Raw genomic sequence first — 14,061 nt, 5'->3', positions numbered from 1 at the left:
TCAAACTCCTGTGGGAACATCTTACTGATGTCACCAGACTCACAACAGCAACACAGGAAGATAAGCACATGCTTGGATGCTTGGAACCCGTGGATGCATCTGTGTCTGTTTGAACACTTCCGATGCCCCAGCAGTATGGTTAAAGAGAGGTAGTTATGTGCGAAGACCACTACCCAGACTAGATTTACTTGCTGTACTATTGTTTCTAAGCCCACCAGTGAGGTGACCAGTGAAGCACAGAAGAACACAGAGCTGAGATGCTTGGCAGCACTGGCAAAGCAGAGGCTGCATCCAACAAAGCTGCCCTCGCTGCAGGGAAGCAAGACACCACCACAACCTTGAAGCGTGCTACCAGGCATCAGGTGAACAAGCTGGGTTTCATCAGATGAGATGCTGGGACTGCCTTGCCAGGGCTTCCAAGGATTGCCAAGAACAGAGGTGATCTCTGTGTTGCAGGATTTTCCTCATACAAGTTACTGAAAACCTCAGTGGATTCATCACCAACCCATACTAGGCTACAAAGGACGTGATGCCCGTTCACTCTCCCCTCCAAGATCAAAACAGGACAGCCTGGAAGGAGCACAGCTTCACAGCCTGGAAAAATCCTTATTCCAGATATGAATTTCCCCAGGAGCCCAGCTGTAACCATGCTCAGTGATACATAGAGCAAAGCCATCAGCTCTTGCACCTGGATGGGCAGAAAGAGTGAGTGAGGATTCCTCCTGCCATCTCAGGAGACTGAGGGAAATGTGATGTCTACTTCCCTGACTTATTCATAGTTTAAATAAATGTTGAATCAGAGAAAAAATAATCTGAGTTTTCTCAGATGCAGAATACTCGTGACATGTGCTTTTCAGAATTCAGAGGTAGCACCTCAGATGAAAGAGGTCAGAGGCTTCTCTTCAAGTACAACTCATGATGTGCATGATGTACTATGAACAATTCCACCTGCTGAGGCCTTGAGGGGAAGAGCAACAGGACAGGGAAGAACCTTTTAGTACCTTTGGTAGCCACCGCAGGACACCCAAACCAGCAGGAAACGGAGTCAAGGACACCAGATGCTTCCATCAGAAGCACCAGCCCAGGGAACTGGTTGTGAGGGCTGACTTTGTGCAGCCAGGGAGGCACATCCTCGTCCTCAGCCATTTGCAGGCTGAGCTGCACCACTGTGCAATTTCTCCTCAGTGGACTTGCACAAGTGAATTTACTGATACCAAAAGAAAGTGCCTCCCCAAGGCAAAATAATTAAGTAAGCCAGAGTCCACAGCATATCTAGTGCCAAGAAAGCCACTGCCAGGCTTGAATGCTCCACAGATAAATTACTCCTTACACTATTCCTGATTCAGTAGCAGCATCATTTGCTGAGAGCTTAATTCTTCATTATACAGGCAGGCAGTGACAGATTACCCCAGGGTCTTGTCTCCAAAGTACTCTCTCTGCAACCCGTGGACTCAAAACTTTGTGGCTGGAAAAACATAATTTTCTCTGCAAGAGTTACTAGAGAAGTGTAAACATGCCCCTCCCCACAAGAAAGGTTTGCTATTTTCGTGCCAAATATATAGAGATTAAAGGGACTGCAGAAAGAACAGTCTGTTTGCCTGGATTCTTAAGAGCTATCAGAAAGTCACTGAAGTAAGAATTTTATTTTGTATCAAAAAATCAGTCCTTCAGAACCGCAGTAAGTGTTTACCCACACGTATCAACCTCAGGTTTTCAACTCCTATGCAGCAAGATCTCAAAGTGATCAGACAGGAGGAGAAAGGAGGTTCCACGTGGCTTCCATGTGAACATCTCTACTAGTGATCACCCAGGTGGCTAAACACAAGGAATGCTAACTATAGCACTTCACTAAATAGAGGGGAGAAACACCAAGAAACACTCCAGCTCTCTCAAGGGAGATACACCGGAAACCCACAGACACCCAGGCTGTGGACAATGGGTTCTGGCTCTGAAGCTGAGCCCTGGCACCACACACAGACCAACACTTTGTATACCCAGGATGTGCCAGAGACGATTTTGATAAAACATTTCTCCATTTAGTGACACTAAACAAGACTTGGGCAGCTTTGCCCAGCCATTATGCCCCAAAGCCATCAATAGAGAAGAACGGAAAGAGGTTTTATCTCTTACAGCCAGAAGAGAATGAATTTGACATATTCAAAATCTACAAACCTGGACACAGTGGACAAAGCCTTATACCAACTGAAATCTCTGCCTGCACAACAGTCATTTAAAGTAAATGCATTAATGCTGTGCTGCAGTTACATACCTTCATATATAGCAACTATTTCAGGTGGAATTTTACATAATGTATTTTCTACGGCAGAGCTGTTTGAGAACCACACATACACTCAGCTCTCCACTGAGGAAAACGAAATATTTAATGGCTTTTCTTTACTATACCTTAGCCCTATGCTGCCTTTCCTTTGTTTCTCAGAAACGTTTCCAGCTATCCATTCTGCCAAGCCTTCATTGTTCTGACTTGCAGCAGTACTGCATCAATACACAAAGACAACAAAGCAAAGAGCTTTTATATTGGTCAACTTGAATCCCAGGAGAATAATGCTGGGATAAGTTGAAATAACAGTATACAAGGGCTGTAATTGCCCCATTGTGTACCTTGGTCTTTATCTCTCCTCCCAAACCTCTTAAGTGCATCTCTCTCCTTTCTTTATCTTTAATGTATGTTTTGAGGAATGCACTAACTGCAGAACATCTTACACACATCAGTTAAGTACGAAAATAATGGTCATTCCCCCCTCAAAAATGGTTACAATTTAGAAAATAAGCCTGGAAATCCTAACTGAATCTTTTCCTTAAGATTTTTAAGTGTTCATTTTGTCAGAAGGAATTCATTGCCACTCTGATTTCCCATCCCCAGGCAGATGCAAAGGAGCTCTCCCATGCTCAGGGCCTCTGGTCTCCCCAAGAAGAAAACAGGAAGCAAGCCTGGGCGTGACCTCCCTCGCTGAGGTCAGTGCTATTGTTGCACTTCTGCACATTTTGGAAGTGTTTTAAAGTGGTATGTCTCCATTATAGCTTTGGTACAAAAACAGGAAATAATCAACCAACGCCTCTCGAGAGGAAGGGTATGAGCAGAGCTCACTTAAACACCCATTCCTCTAAGAGATACCATCCCCAGTTTTAAGGGACCAGTGAGCGTGCGTGTGCTCAAAACCGCACGGACAGCTGGAATGGAGAGGTGACAGGAGAGACTCAACTCAAGCAAGCTGCAGGTGAGTGGGATTCAGGTCTGGTCTCTTGGGGTGCCCACACGCCCTGAGCAGCCACGGCAGGAACACAACCCCACCCACCAACCGGGCGGCACAAGAGTTTCAAAGCAACAACATCGCTCCTTCCTCCACCAGAACACCCCAGACCTGCTCACAGGAGGAGCAGAAATAGGCACCATTTGATACACACGTACACTTTTTACACACTCAGCCAGGGATTCGAACAGGACTTTGAAATAAGGCCTGCCACATCAAAACACTTCTATCTGCCACAAGAACTGCTTGGAGCTGTGAACGGAATACAAACCTCTGCGTTCGCCTCCAGGCCTGAGCAGTGTAAACATCACCCTGCAGTGTTTCTCCGCACAGAGGGGAGCAGAGGAGGCGGCAGCTCCGGCGCACCCCACCGTGCTGCCGTGTCCGGGAGCCTCGCTCGGCTCACCGAGAGCAAACCCACAGCGGCTGGGATGGAACTGGGTCATCTTCAAGGTCCCCTCAACCCAAACCACTCTGTGGTTCCACAGGGACCAGCCCCAGCACACCAGGGCACGGCCCACACTGGGTTTGCTGACTGGTCTGATTATGGTTTCCATGGAGGACAAACAGACCGACAAACACCGGCCTTGTTGACAGCAGTCACGAAACAGACGAAGGAAATCAGTTCAGAAATTAAAGTGAAGTGATTCTTAAGTTTAAGAGTAAAAAAACATTGCTGACTTGAGACTGTTACCCTTAGTTTGGCTGACAGCTCATGAGACTGGTGTCTTAAGCTCCGAGATAAGAGAGTTTATTTCCAAGACCCAGCTGAAGTCTAAGCCAAGTACATTCATAAAACACATCCAGAAAGGCCTTACTCTTCTTAACCCCCACATGCACCAGATTCTAGAAAAAAAGCCTTAAGAAATGCAGCGTTAAGCATAAGGCTGAGAAAAGCACAGGAAGGAAGGAATTTTTTAGTCATGAATATTTCACAGTCCAACAGTGATTTTTCCAAATTTAACGTTCTTGCATCTTATATTCATTATGTTCATTTCCAGGTCAAAATGTTTTGGTGTATATAAGCACAGATTTATTTTTATCACACTCCCTGCAAACAGAACTTCATGTGAAATTCAAATTATCTTTTCTTTGCTGACTATAATAATGATTCCCCACCAAAAACTTGGTTCACTGACTGATAATATTCCCCCCGCTTACAACAACTGACCTCAGGATACTCCATCACTGAACGAATTATTATTGGTTTTGCAATTCAAATCATGTAAGAAGTGGCAAGAAAGATCTTAATGAAGCAGAAAGATATAACCCTAAGAAAGAAGACAGAGATGGTTCCAGTCCAGTTTCTTCCTTGGGGACAGACAGGTGGACACACATATGGAGTGAGCTGAGGGCTTTTGTCTCTCCAAATGCCCAGCCGTACCCGGAAGCTATTTTAACATTTTAGTAGGAAAAGTCTACTGCAGAGTGACAATTCAAAGTCATTTTGAAAGACCCTCATTTACATTTAAATCCATCTCTAAGCAAGTTTGACTTTGGATTTTTTTAAGGGGCTAATACGTTGGTATTTACTGAAGCGGCATCATGTAGGGCCAAGCAGTGCTATGCATATAAAATCTGGTCTGGCACCTACAGGCACAAAAGATTACTGAAGCAGCCTCCTGTTATCTGAGAGTGAGCAGACAGCACAGTCTGCATATAAAGCACCGAGCGCACAGAAAATTTCAGGTTTAAAGTCAGCAGAGAAGATACACATTAAGAGAAGCTATAGTGTCGACAGGAAAAGTGCCTCCATTCAGCTCGGGTGACTGTTCACTCGCCTGCAGTCATTTCTGGCCGAACGTTTTTGAAAGTGGAGCATTCTCACTCTCTGGAGGAGCAGCAAGCCCAGCAGTACCAGTTACACACACACTGCATCCTTTCAGACGTGCCATCAGCTCGGGAGAAGCCATGCACTGGACGGATCCACGGTCCCCAGTCCCTTGGTACGGCAGTCACAGCGAGGCTTTATGTGCCGCACATCCCCACAGCTGAACGCAGCTTACAGCTGCACCCTTGCACACCAAAACAAGGCAACATAAACATACGGGCTTTTCTTAATACCAGTTATCCAAAGGTCAGGTAAAACTACAGCCCTCAGGTGTAATTTTAATTTTGCTTTCGGTTCTCAATACATTTCTGGTCAATTACTTGTGATTTGAAGCCATGAAAATTAAGTTCTCTTCCCGACTAGAGCTCAGGCTACCTTGGTAGGCTTTTCTAAAAAAAATGGGGGTTTTTTGAGATTCACTTTCGTATGAGATGTGTGTACTTTAAAAAAAATCTACCAAAAGCCTCCCACTACGCAATGATCAGAAATCCAATGCCAGGAAGTAAAAACCCTATGTACTGGTTTTCTCACCCCTATTACTGCAAACATGGGATTAAGAGCACATGGGCTGTGCAGCTAGTTCTGGTACCACTTGTGATGAGACTGATATATCTAATCTATACTCCTGGGAATGGCTTTTGATGTTTCTCAAGCAATGTCTGTTTTCAAACAATCGCTTACTAAAGAAGATACAACATCCAATATTGAAGGAAGAAGTTAAATAAGGAAATCAGTAGCACTGTGTTCCTAACTATCTTCACACTTGCAGGGTTCTCAAAACAAAGGCTGTCTTTGTAGCAGTAATTTTTAACTGGTCCAAAGTCAGAAATTATCTGTCTGCCTGGAAAGAAAATGGCCCTAAATGAAGGAAGAGGATAAAAGAGAAACAAACTGCTGCTGCAAAGAAGTACAATATTGATTCCCACCCGTAGTTGTCTTCCACAAAATATAACTTTTTTATGAACACATGATGCTCACTAGGTTATAAATAGAGACAAAGCCCAAGGTTATAGACAGGAATAATCAGTCAGGCACCATGGCCAGGAGAGAGCCCACGGCTCCACAATCTGCTTTGCTCAAGGGTCTCTCCAATGCACTGGACTTCTGTTGCTGTAAGTGCACCCTACACGTCTCAGGCATGGTGAGCCAGGACATCAGCCCACTAAACCCCTGTCTGCTCCAGCCCTCACCACAGAGCAGACGCTGCTCTTGCAAGTCTTTTGGGTTCAATGTCTGAGATATTGCATTCCACCACCCGAGTTCTTCTCAGCAATGGTGACTGACAGATGTAAAGGCAAACAGAGCCACAGCTCTGAAACCCTGCAGCAATTCAGCTGTTTGCTGAGGTGGTCGGCCTTTCAGCTCTAATCCTGTCAGTTAGCAAAGCTCGACGATTCAGGGCCATGAGGTTTCTGTAGAGATTGAGAACGGAGAATTCCTTGAGCTTCTGAAGCAGCACCGACAGGAAAAATCAACTTTCTTCACTCCATCCCTTTCCAAAGTGCATGTTTGGCTTTTGATGCCCATCCGTCTGCATTTGTAAGAACGTCTAACATAGATGAGCAGGAAAAAAGTGCCTTAACGACTTCCCATTTCCAGCCACCTGACCTTCCAAATTAGCAGCTTTTTCCCAAAGTGTAGGCAACTGAAGTGCTCACATCATCAAATACTCATTTACAGAACATTTACTCTGGACTAGGGGTTTTTTGGTTGGGTTTTTTTGGGCGGGGGGAGGGGGGGGGAGTTTGAGGGGTTTTTTGGAGGTTTTTTTTTCTTTATTAAAAAAAATAAATTATCCAGCTCCCTCTTTTGGGAGACTTTCAAGACAAAAGAGGAGCTTCTCCTTTTCTGGTGCATATCTTAGAAATTAATGTTGTGTTTGTAGCACCAAAGCCACAGTTTTACTTCTGGGCCATCTCATTCTCCACACTTTCAATTAATTTTTTAGACACCTTGTATTAAAACTACTTTAAAAAGCAATTAAGAAGTTTCTTGCCCAACAAGTGTCAATCAGGGAGATTGAAAACAGGCATTCACTGTCCTATAAAAAACTGTAACACTTCCCTGTGGACCACTGCTCTTCTCCCCAGAGACTGTCAGGAGCACCCAACCCCCCCGCTGCGTCCTTCCTACCATTCAATGGAAGGAAAATGGAACTAACGTCATGATGAATTTCTTGAAATTCTAGGGCATCTGCACTTAATGCTGTCATGGAAACTTTGCGGCGCTGGGTTTTTTAACTCTGTTTTATCATGGTTAATGCTGAGATTACAACAAAACTTGATCTTCCCATCAGCACGGTGCACAAGCAAAGGGAAGGGCTCCACTCTGCCTCTCCAGCAGCAATACAAGATAAATAAATACATGGTCCTAAACCTAATTCGTATTTTTTGGAGGGAGAGAAAGCTTTTATAGAATTTAACTACCTAAAACCTAGTGCACTCCAATTTACTAATTTTTAGTACCACGACATTACACTGAACTGTCAAAATCTTTAGGTCAAATCATCGACGCTGATGAAAATCACTAGGTACACACTAAATTTAGTGTGTGAAATCGGATTTTGACAAGCATAACATCTATACATGGAATCTGAATACTTTTTTCAGCTCAGTAACAACTAAGCTCCACTTAAATCAAGAACTGAAAGAAGAAAAATGTCTTCCTTTTTCAAGCTAGGAATTAAACTGTTTTGTATGAACACTCACCTAAAGCAAACCATTATGAAACAAAGGGTCACCAGAAAAATATTCAGATCAAATATTTCTTTTAAACAGACCAATTTTAAATATCATGTTTCAACAACAGATCATAAAAGAGCATCTTTAATTTTAATGCAAGACTTCAAATGCATACATATACCACAGGAACTGCATTTCAATGTATAAACATAAAATTACACAAGTGCAATTTATGTTAGAAATAATTACTACAAATATATATATATATATATATATATATATATCAGGAAAAACATACACAAAAAAAAATTTAAATCATCAGGTTATCCTGAAACTGCTTGGATGCTCTGTGCTAGGCTAGATGCTGACCATCTGAATTAATACCTGCATGATGAAAACAAACCAGGCAGGTCCAAGAGTTCCCGCTGCTGATTGCAATGAGGTGATTTGTTCTTGTAAAGCTGCCAAGACAGTCATTGAAAGCAGCTCCAAGACCAATCTCATTTAAGAAGCACATTCAATCCTGGGATTGATTTTATGATTTCATTTTGTTCTCCTCCCCACCCCATTTGAAAATTAAAACCTTATAAAATACTTTCAATGTTAACATTACTCAGCTGTTTTAACGTTTCAAAACACTGGGATTCACAATGACTCAAACATTTGGCTTACATTGAAAATCCATATGATTAGTATTTGTCTGAGACCTAACGTAAGGAGAGGGAAAACAGTTCCTGCAAACTCAAATCTGTTTTGCCCCAAAGAACTAATTTCATGTAATAGGTGGCACAAGAGAGTGCCTTTTGCTCTACAATACAATCAAGCACTTCCATCTTTCCCCTTCTTTCCAGGCTAAACCCTTTTAGAAGGCAAGAGATTGCAAGAGTCACAGTAACTGAATCAAAATTCGGCTTAGTGCGTGTCAGCATTTCACAAACTTTCAAACTTTCATTTCACAAAGCCAAGATATCTTAAAGGAAATGAAAGCATCTTCAATGAACTGCAGAAGTATTTGCCAGCCAACGTCCCCCTGCACTTGTGTTAATTCTGGCTTTCATAAAGCCTCAGCCCAGCTCTCTCTGTGGCATTGCCCCACAGTAACTCCAGCGATCCAAAACGATCCAGTGTCACTGGTGGCATCCAAGCTGACATTCACCCAAAGCAGTCAGAAGCTCCCCTCTTGCTATTCTGTTTCAGGCTCTCTGCAAAGACAGCCCTGCTGTTCAAACACTGCTGAAGATGTGACGCCCAAGCCTCAACAGTGCCATCCTTCAAATTAAAGCTGCAGCTCAGGGCAGCCTTGCCTCCTGTTACCCAGAACGCTCCATGAAGCCCTCTGCACCAATATCAGGTACCAAAGCACAGCCCCAAGAGAACGGCACAACACATTCTGTGTTTTTCAGGAGCATCTGCTTTAGTCCTCCTTCGGATTTTTCACGTAAATTCTATTACAAAACTTGGGTTGCAAAACACAGAAGTTTCATACAAGAATGAAACAATAACAACTACATTTAATTACACACTTCAGAAGATGAAGTAAGTGACAGGTCTGCATCCAATTAGAAAAGAGAAAAAAATTGGTGGAACTTAAAAAATGTTTTCTTGGTTAGCGATACTATGCATACTTTCTGAACAGCCAGTTCCAGGCACTTGGGAGCTGCATTAATCTGCGCATTGATATTTCCAGACAGTGTTAAGTACAAAACACAATCACTGCATTATCACTGTCCCGAAGTATTTATGTTCTAGGAGCATGCACTGCACGTCAAGCTCAGAGATTCTGAATTTCTTACTAGTTCGATAAGACATTTCAAAGTGACTTCTGAGATATAAAAAAATATAACTGGCTGCCTTCAGTAACACAACAGTCATGAATTAAAGACTGGCAGAAAAGAGATTAACTGAAGAAAATCATGTTTCTAAATACTGTGGGGATTTTTTTATTTGTATCTCTTATTCACTTTCAAAATTTTATATTCATAAACTTTGTGCCATTTTTTAAACTTCCATAGTGGTTCAGGAGAGAACTACACAGTTCTGTATTCAAAAGTATTTTTGCAAGGTTTTCTTGTGAGGTTTTTGAGTCCTACGTTTTTCTTTAGAAAATTGAAATGGACAAATTAAACAAGAGATGCATTAGTCCTCAACTGTTCACAATTAACAGGTGAAAGGTATATACTATATACTGTTACAGCAGCCTCAGTTCTCAGCCTATTAAATCTGGATAACCCATCTACATTACCCACTGTGAAAACTGCTCATTTTAGAGAAATATTAATTCAAAATACAGCTTGCCAGAGCAGACACACAGCGAGACGTATCCATATACTTACCATCTCCCTCATTTCCCTAGCCCCCTTCTTCCAAGATAACATCAGTCTGTTCTTTGGAAGCACAAATTAACTTCACCACAGCTATCCTGCTTAAAAATCACAAACAAACACAGCAAAAACCCACTGAAGATTCCCATCCCATTAAGAGACTTTCAAGACTGTGTGTGCTTGCCATGTGGTTTGTTTCATCTTAATTTGTTGATATAGTTATTACTCCTGTTAGCACAGCTTCAGACTTCCCCCAGCTCCAACCAGTAATTTCATCTCCTGGAGCTGACACTTCATTGTCAGGTCAGTGACCACCTTTTACATCACTTCCCATTTTTCTAACACAAGTCAGGAAGCAGCTTCAGGTTTTCCTCTGAGCACTCCAATGACTTTGCAGACTCGTGTCCCTGCTATTCCTACAGGAACAGTTTTCATCTCTCCCCGTGCTTTCACAGCAGGTTTTCGAGGCTGGTACCTGTCTCCTCTCTCTGCACCATTTTGCCATTCTTTCCCCTTCCATCCCCGGTACTCTCCACCCAGCAGAGGAGCATCTACTCCTCTGTTGTTTCAGAAACTGATTACATCTAATTAAATTCAGCACTTTTTTCCTCAGCTCATGCTTAGGTTTGGGACTTACCCTGCTCCTATTTCAGAACTGAAAACCGTCCTGGAAAATCACGTACTTTCCAAGCTACAATAACCAGTCTAATAAAAGACAACATTCTCAACTGGATAATTAACAGGAGAGGACGGATCAGAGGCTCATTTTGCATTAGTTGAGACAGTATTACAGCATAAACTAGTCTACCACACCTATAACTTGTAGGAGCTTGGATGCTTTTCACAATTCCCAACAGAAAGCAAACTAAAAATCAAAGATTACAATCTCAGCAACAAGTGCAAAAATAAAAAAAGCAGATTAAAATAAAAAAAAAAAAAGTAAAATAAATCTGGATGGGGAAACAAGCAATATCTACGAAGCCCCTAATGACTTTGCACTTTTGCTAAAGACGGGGAACACCTTCCAAATCACCTTTGCCACAACAGCCACGCAAAGCATGCAAGTCTCAGCCCCTGGCCAGGAATCCGATTTACGGAATGCTGAAACCCAAAGGAGGGTGGGTTGGGTTGCTCCAGTCAGGTCCAGACCCGACAGCGGAGCTGATCCCCGAGCCCGGGAGCCGCCTGTTGCTGCCCGCAGTCCATCCTGCACCCCAAGCGCCGCTCCGGCCGATGCTGCTAGCTGGCCGGAGCGCTCTGCACACCCCGTGCCCCGTGCCCGGGCCGCCCCTGGCCCCCAGCAGCTCCTCCCCGGCCGGAGGGACCCCGCGGCGCCCCGCAACCCCGGCTGGGGCACCCCGGCTGGGGCACCGAGCCGCACCGGCGGCACCGGGTGTCGCTGCCCCCCGCCCCGCCCGCTCCTCACCTCCCAGCCCGGGGTACCGAGCCCGTCCCTCCCTTCCGCACCCCCCGTCTCCGGCACCAGCCCGGGGCACGCTCCGCGGCCCCGCCCCGGCCCCTCCCTTCCCCGCGGAGCCGGGGCGCCGAGCCCGCGCTCCGGGGCGGGCGGGACGGCACCGGCTGATGCCGCCCGCCCATCCCGCCGCTGCCGGCGGACCCCGGGACCGCGCCCTTGCCCCGCGGGGCTCTCCCTGCCGGGGGCTTCACCTGCCGGGCTCTCACGGCGCTGGGGCCGCTGCCGGCGGCGCCGCCCGAGCACTGCCTCCCTCCTGCCCCCCCCGCCGCTGCGGTGGTGCCGCCCATGCCCCCCCCCCCAGCGCCGCGGATGGAGCCGCCCAAGGGGCGGGGCGGGCCAGGCGCTCCCGGGCGGCCCCGCGGGGGCAGCGCCGGACGCGGCACCGGGACCTCCCCGGGACCGGCCAGCCCGAGCCCATCCCCGAGCTCTGCGGGCCGGGCGGGAAGCGCACTGCAGGTTCCCGCCCGCCCGCAGTCCCGCGGGAGCGGCCGGCGCTGCCGCCGCGCCGGGAAGCGCGGCCCGCGGCCCCACGCGGCCCCGCCCGGCCAAGGCTCGCCGGTCACGGCGCGGCAAGCGGAGCCGCGGGGGGACCGGGCACCGCCCTGGGGCGGCCGCGCGGAGCCGCGGGGGACGGGCAGAGCCGCCCGCGGGCCGAGCCCGGCCGCGGGGACATCCCCGGGCGAAGGTACCTGCGGTGTCCGGGCGGCCGCGGAGCGCGGTGTCACCGAGCCGCCGCCATGGCGCTGCTGGGGCGGGAGCGGCTCCGCCCCGCCCGCATGGACCGGACAACGTGACGGGCCGTTGCCATGGCAGCGCCGCGTGACGTCAGAGCGCGCCCTGCGCCACGCCCCCTGTGGGCGGCGCTTCTGTCACCCCGCGTGTGACAACCGTGAGAGAGACGGGACCCGGGGCGGGGGACACGGGGACACTGTGGGTGACAACCGTGAGAGACGGGACACGGGGCAGGGGGACACTGTGGGTCGCAACCGTGAGAGAGACGGGACCCGGGGCGGGGGACAACCGTGCGTGGTGTTGGGACCCCAGGGCATGAGGACCGAAAGGATGGGGTCACTAGGGAATGGAGAGCTGATGTGGGGACCCAGAGATTTCACCTGAGGGTAGGGCCCCCGGGAATGAGGACTTGGGGGTGGGGACACTGAAGGACATCAGGGACATGGAGATGGGGTCCAGGGAGCAAGAGAGACGTGTGGAGAGCAAAGTGGGAGTGGGGATGGGGACGTGAGATGTGGGGATCCCGTGGAGCCAAGGGGACCACTGCCTGCCATGAAGCCTTCAATTTCCTGAGTACCTGCAGGCAGGCAGCCCCTCTGCTGGCCCCAGTATTCCATGGCTGGTGCTCCACTGGAGTGGCCTGGGAAGGGACCTGGAGGGGCTCAGCCTGGAGAAGAGGAGGCTCGGGGGGCACCTTATTGCTCTCCACAACTCCCTGACAGGAGGGTGCAGCAGGTCAGGCTCTGCTCCCAGGGAACAAGTAACAGGACGAGGGGACACAGTCGCAAGCCACGGGATGTTTAGGTTGGACACTCCTTCCATTAGAAGGAAATTCTTCAAAGAAAGGGATTGAAGGTGATGACGGGTCACCGTCCCTGGAGGTGTTTATGGAAAGACTGGTCATGGCATGCAATGCCATGGTCTGGTTGACACGGTGGTGTTCAGTCATAGGCTGAACTTGATGATCTCAGAGGTCTTTTCCAACCTAATTGATTCTGTGATCAATTAAAGTCCTGTCTCCCCCTCAGCACGCAGCAAGGTGTGATGTTTCTCTTTGCTTGGTAGCAAGGACTGACTCCGCTGAACTTCGCAGATCATTAATGTGGGGGGGGAAAATATGAAGTGTTGAATGGGTATTCAAGTCCTGTGCATTCCTCACAAAGCTGCAATCCCACGTCCAGTAGTGGTGTAGCCCCCCTCACACCAGGTGTGGAAGACAGACAGACCATCAGGGGCTGCCTGCCAGGGGTTTGTCAGTCCTGTTGTGGATCTGTCTGACCATTCCACGTCTGGTGCTCCTACTGCAACCAAATTGTCAAACTACAACCAGAGCCAACCAGAGACCTGGGAAGATATGGGATAGCCGATCTGTGGGATGCTCCAACCACACCTCTGAGTCTCTCCTGCTCCACCGACCCTGATTCCACAGGGACACCAGTGCAGAAGTCAGAACCTCAGCACCGCCAGCGTAAGGCAGCCCTGCTCAGCCCTCCAGCACCAACCATGACACACTTGCACCATCCATCTTCTCAGCACGGGTCTGCCACACCCTCGGCAACACAAACTGTCAAATTTTTGCAAAATATTTTACATGAGTACCAAAACTTGTGTGAGTAAAGCAATCTTTGAGCTATTAGCGTGTTACCGATATAGCTCAGTATTAATGACAGCACGTGCTGGAACATACAGTACATACTGTAATGAAACAGCTCATTGCTTACCCTAAATCAGTCTTAAAAAACATGCACGT

The 14,061-nt window shown here is 47.5% G+C and overlaps 1 protein-coding gene across 4 annotated transcripts in view; it reads right to left on the bottom strand.

Annotated features, from left to right (window-relative positions):
• The window catches only part of GNB4 (G protein subunit beta 4), a 30,552-nt gene extending 18,203 nt beyond the window's left edge, over positions 1-12,349 (bottom strand). The window contains exon 1 of one of the 4 annotated variants that reach the window (XM_066193559.1): positions 12,269-12,349. The gene's annotated coding sequence lies outside the window, so the exon portion shown is untranslated. The other 3 variants (XM_066193562.1, XM_066193560.1, XM_066193561.1) reach the window with 3 other exon arrangements.
• Between the last annotated feature and the right edge of the window lie 1,712 nt (positions 12,350-14,061).

This window comes from Chamaea fasciata, unplaced genomic scaffold (genome assembly GCF_029207755.1).
Source record: "Chamaea fasciata isolate MVZ Bird 193981 ecotype frontalis unplaced genomic scaffold, bChaFas1.0.hap1 SCAF_11, whole genome shotgun sequence".
In the NCBI taxonomy this organism is placed as follows: Eukaryota; Metazoa; Chordata; class Aves; order Passeriformes; family Sylviidae; genus Chamaea; species Chamaea fasciata.
This window is presented reverse-complemented; position numbering and strand designations above follow the sequence as displayed.